This window comes from Mercurialis annua, linkage group LG1-X, assembly GCF_937616625.2.
Source record: "Mercurialis annua linkage group LG1-X, ddMerAnnu1.2, whole genome shotgun sequence".
Lineage (NCBI taxonomy): Eukaryota > Viridiplantae > Streptophyta > Magnoliopsida > Malpighiales > Euphorbiaceae > Mercurialis > Mercurialis annua.
In genome coordinates, this window is record NC_065570.1 from 8,893,828 (window position 1) to 8,901,835 (window position 8,008).

General features: G+C 25.6%; 1 long non-coding RNA gene across 1 annotated transcript; it reads left to right on the forward strand.

Annotated features, from left to right (window-relative positions):
• Positions 1-540: 540 nt before the first annotated feature.
• Positions 541-1,543, forward strand: LOC126664926 (uncharacterized). Its single transcript, XR_007637485.2, has 2 exons — positions 541-1,164; positions 1,419-1,543. It is a non-coding gene; the product is annotated as an uncharacterized LOC126664926 (long non-coding RNA).
• Positions 1,544-8,008: the final 6,465 nt, after the last annotated feature.

Here is an 8,008-nt window from a genome sequence, read left to right on the forward strand (position 1 = left end):
ATAATAAATTAAAAAAATATCTATAATATTATGATATTTAATGTTTTTTAGTATTTATCATTAAATAATTTAATAGTATAAATATTTTACTGATTTGTTGCATAAATGACGTGATATATTCATTGCTCGAGTAATTATTCTGAAAATAAGTATGTTTATGTGTCATTTATTAACATTTTACATGTTATGCGTGTTACCATGTAGGCCTAATGCATATTTACTATTTAGAGATCTAAACTTTAGTTATTTGATTCATTTAACACTTTAATTTTCGTTAACTTAATAACTCAAAAGTTTTAATTGCATTAACACTTTTGAACTTTTAATTTAATATAACAAACGCATAAACTTCATTTTTAGATATAATTAAACATCTTAGGCTCAAAACACATGGCTATGTGGAGTTAAGACACATGTCAAAAAAGTGTCTCAAACATTTTAAAAAATACAGGTTGAGGAATTTATTATATATATTTGAAAGTTATTAATGATCAAATGACCAAATTGTTAAAGTTTAAATGTTTAGTATAGGGGTGAGCAAAAACCGAACCGGATCGAGAAACCGAACCGAACCAGACCGAAATAGATTATGGAGTGGTTAATATGGTCTAAATGGAGTGGTTTGGTTTGAGAGTATTAAAATTTACGGTTTTCGGTTCTGGTTTGGTTTTAAGGCTCGGTTAACCGAACCGAACCGAAAACCGAAGTAGTGAAAACGGCTGTGTTTTAATAGATTTTTAACATACTATAAATATCCCCCTTAAAATCACAAACCCTAATTTTCCTCACTGTTTTGCCGCTTCTCTCTTTTCATTTCTTAAACAAGCTTTCACTTCTCTCCATCTCATCTTCTCTCAACCATCCATTAAATATAACTTACAAAATCTTATATTTTGATTTCTCTCCTTTCTATTCTCCGGATCTTCAAGACTTTTGATATTTTTCTTTCTATTTCTATCGATCAAAACGACTTCACATGTTGAGCATGCTAAATTTTTTCGTTTTGCTTTTGCTTTTTCGAATTTTAAAATTAATAAATATGATTTAGTGTTATATATAAATTTTTTTTCCATAGATCTAACTTGCTCTTGTTTTATTTTTGCAGATCTAGTAGAAAGACAAGATTATAGTGTAAATTTTGTTAATTTTTTGGAATCTTTTAAGGTAAATCTCTCAAATTGTATTTATTTCTTGGTCTTCTTATATTTATTTGTATTTTTCATTTTTGAGAACTGATTATAATTTCTTTCCTTCTTTAAATTTTGCGGAGATGCAGAATATTAGGGTTAATTTTGGTTAATTTTTTTTTCATTTTAATTTAAGACAATTTCTGAAATTTTCTTCTGCCTTCACTTTCTATATTTATTTGTTCTTTTCTATTTAATAAATAATTAATTTATCTTTTTTGATTTCTGCAGGAGGTTGTTTGGTATGGCCATTATCTTATCAAGTTTTATTCTTTTGATAATTTTATTTACAGTGGATAAAATGTAAAGAAATATATGAAATTGTAGTTAATGTAATCAAACCATATTTATGTTTATATTGTATATATTTTCTTATTAAGAATTGTAATTAAAATTTTGTGTTTTTTTTAATTCGGTTAACCAACCGCACCGAACCGAAAATAACCGAGATTTCGGTTAACCGAACCGAAATAACCGCTCACCGAAATGCTAAAATTTGGTTTTCATTTTATAGAGGTGGTTTGGTTTGGTTTCGGATTTTTCTAAACCGAACCGAACCGAACCGAACCGTGCTCACCCCTAGTTTAGTATACTACTAGTACAAGTATACTAACAATATTGTAAACAAAATGACAAATAGGAGACATCAATTAAAGTGGACAATGATGTACAATTTGGAGTTGCGCATGAGCTAAGAAGTTTATAAAGATCAATTGGCTTAATACATAGTTTAACCTCTGAACTTGTACTCTTTTACCCATCTAACCCCTAAACTTAACGTCTCACCTATCGAACCTATGAACTTGTTAAATAATCCGATTTGACCCCTGAACTTGATAAATATGCAAATATTGAACCCTTCGTGTCCACCTGTCACTTGAAACGTTCTAGAAGAAATTGTGTACGGAGGGGTTCAATGTTTACGTATTTATCAAGTTCGGGGGTCAAATCGGGTTATTTAACAAGTTCAGGGGTTCAATAGGTGAGACGTTAAGTTTGGAGGTTAGATGGGTAAAAGGGTACAAATTCAGGGGTCAAACTATGTATTAAGCCCATTTGTATTTCGTCTTGATTTCGCACCATTGAAATTAAGGTCTTGCATGAAAATAGGTAGCATGGTGAAGACTTGATTGGAATGTCTAACGGATGAGACATAGATGTCATAACATGATTATCAAATCCAATTTGAATATAAAAATAAACAAAAATAGAGAGTTAAAAGATTCAAATTTCAATCTGAATTGAACTAAAATTAAACTACCATTAGAGAGTATTCGGTCTGTTTGATGAATTTTAATTTTTAATTAAATTATTAAATGCATAAATTCTTAAATTTTCAGTTGATTCAATTGGTTCGGTCCGAGTTTAACAACTATTATTCTAATTTATTTATATATTATCATCATTTTGGGAGGGGGACTTTTAGCACTTGTGGAAAAAAATTAATCCCACAAATTTAGTAAAATGCTACTTCATGTACATATCATTTAAAGTGTAACTAATTAGTACTATAATCCTAATCAGACACTAAAATTCAATATAAAAGATGGTAGGAAACAATGATATATGACACCATTTGAATTGATGGATTTTAAACGATGGATTTTAAACAATCCATGGATTTGAATAACATCCATCGTTTGCCTAGAAAAAAAAAAATTAATAGAATCCATGAATTTATAAATTCCCTCATTTTCTACAATCCATCATTTTAATTTCCCACCTACTAGGTCGAAAAGTCCAAATCCACTATTTTTTTTATAAATAATGGATTGTTATACTATTTATTTTCTTCCATAAATATTGTTAAAAATCTATTGGTTTTGTTTTCAACCCAAACGATGAAATTTTAAAATTTATGAATTTAAATTCCATTGATTTAAAATTCATTGATTTTGTTAAAATTCATGGATTTTAAAAATCCTTAATCCAAACGGTCCCTATAAGAAAATACAAATAGAAAGAATTAGTTAACAAAGTCATTAAAATAAAATGAAAAGTCACAAATTTATATCATTATATAGCTCAAACGAAAAAAGGAAAAATTAAATTCCGGACTAAAGGAGTTTCTCCTTCTATATTAGGTTGGCACTCCTAAAAGTCTTTATGCCTAATAGTGAAAAAAAAAATTATGGCCGGATGCAATTCAAACCAAATTTTTTAAATTTTATAGTAATAGTCATATTATAATTTTTTTTGTTGTAATATTGGTGGCCAAACTGACAATAAAAAAATCTAATTCAGCTATTTATTATAAAAATTAAAAAATTTAATTTAAATTGTAATAAATTGTAAAGATTTGGTTTTTTCGCCATTAAACAAAGTCTTTATAAGTCTATTTACCTCCGGTTACATTGATATATGCATTTTCTCAAATTCAAACTCTAGGTTCAGGGATGGAGTCAAACAACTATTTTTATATTTAGAGGGAGCAAATTACTAAATTTTCCAAAATTTCAGAAGTGATATTTTTTTAAAAAATGAATTTTCATGTTAAACTGGACTATGACATTTGTGAATATTATATATTATTGTTCCTCTTTTCCGCTCATTTTACACATATGACTAGAATTAAACTTTAACAACCTTAATTCACTATATAAAATCAAATACAATTCTTCATAACTTATTATTTTAACTTACTAATTTATTTTGATTGTATATCATTAAATTGATATTTAATTTTCTTATAAAAGGTAAAATATATAAATTTTAGCTATAATATTATATTATAAAATTGGGTTAATGTCAAAAAAATCACGAACTTTATACGTTTTCTCATTTTAATCACTTACTTTAAATTTTCTCATTTTCATGCACGAGCTACCATTTTTTCTCAAATTCATGCACGGTGCTGAAGTGACACTCATTCATTGGTGTAAAATGACTTCCACCTCAACGAATTACACCAATGGAGCCGTGACATTTCAGCACTGTGCATGAATTTGAGAAAAGTGGTAGTTCGTGCATGAAAATGAGAAAATTTAAACTGCGTGATTAAAATAAGAAAACGTGTAAAGTTGGTGAATTTTTATGAAAGCAACCCTTTAAAATTTTCTAATCTTGGCAACTTCATTCTAGACATGAATTTATTCAATATGTAAAATTTTAAAACGATTGATTAAAAAATACTTTTATATTAATATATATACAGTCGATCCTCTAATAGTTAATATTCTATAAATTAATAATTCTAATAATTAATAGAAAATTGAGAGAACCAATTTCGTTTCACGTCGGATAATTAATAATTCTATTATTTAATAATTAATAAAATTTAAAATATATTCTACATGAATATTAATTATTAGAGAAATTTTTTTAAAGAAATATATAACAACTGATGATTTATTTGAGACAATACTAATCTTAATTTATAAAGTGGAAGTTAAAATATCATCAAATTATGACTTTCTTATTATTTTGAGAAATTTTAAAAGAAGTTATTAGATAAACAAATTAAAGTAAGTAAAGTATCTCTAGTATAAAAAATATTTAAAATTATTTTACTTTATGAATACAACTTCTTAATAATTATTTTATAGTTTGATATCAATTGATTTTTTTTAATTGAATATAAAATTATTTCTTTTAAATTGAGTGATTGTAAAGTGTATCTAGTTAGTTTTTTATAATATAATATTAATATTAAGTCTATTAATGTAAATGTTTTAAAATATTTTTATATAAATTCAATAAATTAATAATTCTAATAATTAATAATTTTTTGATCCACCATGTGTATTAATTATCAGAGGGTCGACTGTATATATATATATATATATATATATATATATATATATATCAACATTTATTAAAATTTATTAAAATGTTTAACAAAGATGGTCTTTTATTAAGGTGTGATTTTAATCATAGAAAAAAATATAAAGTTTAGTGTGTTTGTTTTTTTTCAAAAGGGTGATTTTTTTTTTTAAAAGTAAAAGGATTTTTTTGTATCTTTTTTCGAAAATGTTATGGTGTTAACTTTCCGTTAGCTTTAGAGTTTATTTGTACCAAAAGAATTGAATATAAGTCTTATTATGTCCCTTTTTTTGCTACAATGTGATTTTATATGAGAGTAAAAAAGTATAGTGGTTTTTTTATACCTTTTGCCTATATTTAACTATTTTAAAATCTGATGTTAAAGTTGACCACTGACCATTGTCTATCAGAATCAACCTCCGTCAGCCGGCGGCTGGCCACCAACCATCCCCGGTCAGACCACCTTCAATCCCACCGCCATCTAATCTCTAAATAATAACCCCTAAACTCTTAATAAAAGATAAGATATGCAAACATTTAAAAACTGGCCGACTTATAGAGGTATGACATGCAAACATTTAAAAAACAAATTGCATAAAAAGTATATTCTAAGTCGTTTGTGATAAATTTCAAAAATTGAGTTATAGAGTACAATTTCTTTAAAATGTTTTAAAATAATAGAATCATACCTTATACATTGTTTTCATATTTCTTTCTATCAAACTATAATTATAATTTATAAACTGGCCGACTTTTACAGTTTACTGGTTTGAATGGTTTTCCTATCATATAGTTGTATCATATATTTTATTATTTAAGAAAAGTTGGACAGGACTGGCTTTTAATTTATGATCGAATCGGTTGAATCGGCCGATCTAATTCTAAAAACACTTGTGGGAAAGGCATAATCCATCCTCAAATTTCAGTATTTTTTATTTTTTGTTTACTTGATCCCTGATCTACTTTATTTTTTAATTAGTCCTTATATTTTTTATTTTTTATTTATTTAGTCCCTGTATTTTTATTTTTGTCTAAATTTTTTCTATATTTTTTATTTGTTTAGCCTTTTTAAAGTTTTATTTTTATTTACTTCGTCCCTAATTTATTTTTTAAGAAATAAATTATTGCAAAATTTAATTATAGAGGGATCAAGTAAATAAAAATTAAAAAGTACAAGAACTAACTAAAAAAAGTAAAATAGATCAGGGAGTTAGCAAATAAAAAATGAAAGTACATGGACTTGAGAATAGATTAAGCCTCTGAGAAATAAATAGTGAACTATGTAATTTGGTAGTGTTATTTATTTGGGTTTGAAGTTAGGGACGTTTAAAAGGAGTACCTTCCCAGCTATTTCCCAAATATTGCAAGAAGCACTAACCGCACCAAAGCACATCATGGTGTGGCTCCACCAATTTCAAATCACCATCTAATTATTGCATTTTCACCATCACCTACTCTACACTTTCACTTCATCAATTACTATTTATTTACTGTGGATGGTAATTTGTGTACCCTTTACGGTACTTGTCTATCCATACACAATAATCATCAACTCTGTTATATTCTACTACTACTTACAAACGTCAGTTTATAAATTTACGGCACAGTTTTTGGGTTTTGGAAATAGTTAATTTTATGACAACTTTAATGATTATTTTTCGAAATTGTTGACAACTTTAATGATCTTATGCATCTTTTATGCCAAGTCCTAGAGAGTACATATTACGTTTTTGATCAATTATTTACTGATCATCAAAGTGTAGCTATATATTATAGGGGTGGATATGGAACAGTTGATGGTCCATGAAGGTAATTTAAAATCGGTTCATAGTAATACGGTTTTTAAAATTAAAAATTTAAATCTAAAATTTTAAGCGGTTAACTATTAAATCGGTTAACCATTTAAAAGCGTTTGATTTTTCGATTTTGTGAATTTTAATATTAGAAAAAATAAATACGAAAATGATAAATTTATAAATATAATTTTAAATATGATATAATAATTAAACTTTAATTCTCATTCTATTTAATTATAAATATATATATTTTATATATTTCTAATTCGATTACATAAATATTTTATTAAGAAAGATTAATTTTTTTCAAAATATTATATATTGTGTATAGGGGTGAATGAAAAAGAATCAAAATATTAAATTAAAAGTTTAGTTTGATAATATTTTGGTATATGGTATATGAAATGTTTTTCATGAATTTCAACTATAAGATGACAACTATAAATTTTTCATATTTAATTTAATGCTCGTTCAAGTCAGGTAGATTTGATATATAATATATATATATATATATATATATATATATATATATATATATATATATATATATATATAAATATATATATAAAAAAAATAGAATCCTAAGTTATAAAGTGATACATATATAATACGGTTTGAATTCACGATCTCATTTAAGTAGGTTAGCGTATTACCAACTCACCTGCAGATTGAGAATGACTTAGTTTGATTTAAATTACTAAGTAAATTAGTTTTGTAGTTTAATTTATATTGATTGTAAAATAATCAATTTCACTTTGATACTACAAGTAAGATCCAATTAGAAAATTAATCAAATCGATAATTCAGTTTAATTTGATTTTAAACTCATAAAATTGATAATTCAGTTTATTTGATTTGATATTTTTAAATTATTTTATAAAGTAAGTTCGATTCGATTTTAAAAATAAAAGTTGAATGTGTATCTCTAATCAAAAAGGTGTATTAAAAATCGGAATTATTTTTGAAATATTAAATTTTTATATTTATTTATACCTTTTCATCTATTTTTTAATAATTTTTATCAGTATTTTTTTTATAGACATTTACAAACATAACTTATTATATATAAAAGGTTTAAATCCATTTTAGGTCATTTTTTACACACACAACCATACACTCTCTCTACTTCTATTTCTCTAAAATTCTCTCTTTCTTTTTTCTTCTCGTCTATTTCCGCCTCACGTCGCTTTCTTCCATCTTTTCGTCATGCATCTTCCGATGGATTTTTCGTCGTAATTTTCTCGCTGTCGCAGTTTTTCATAT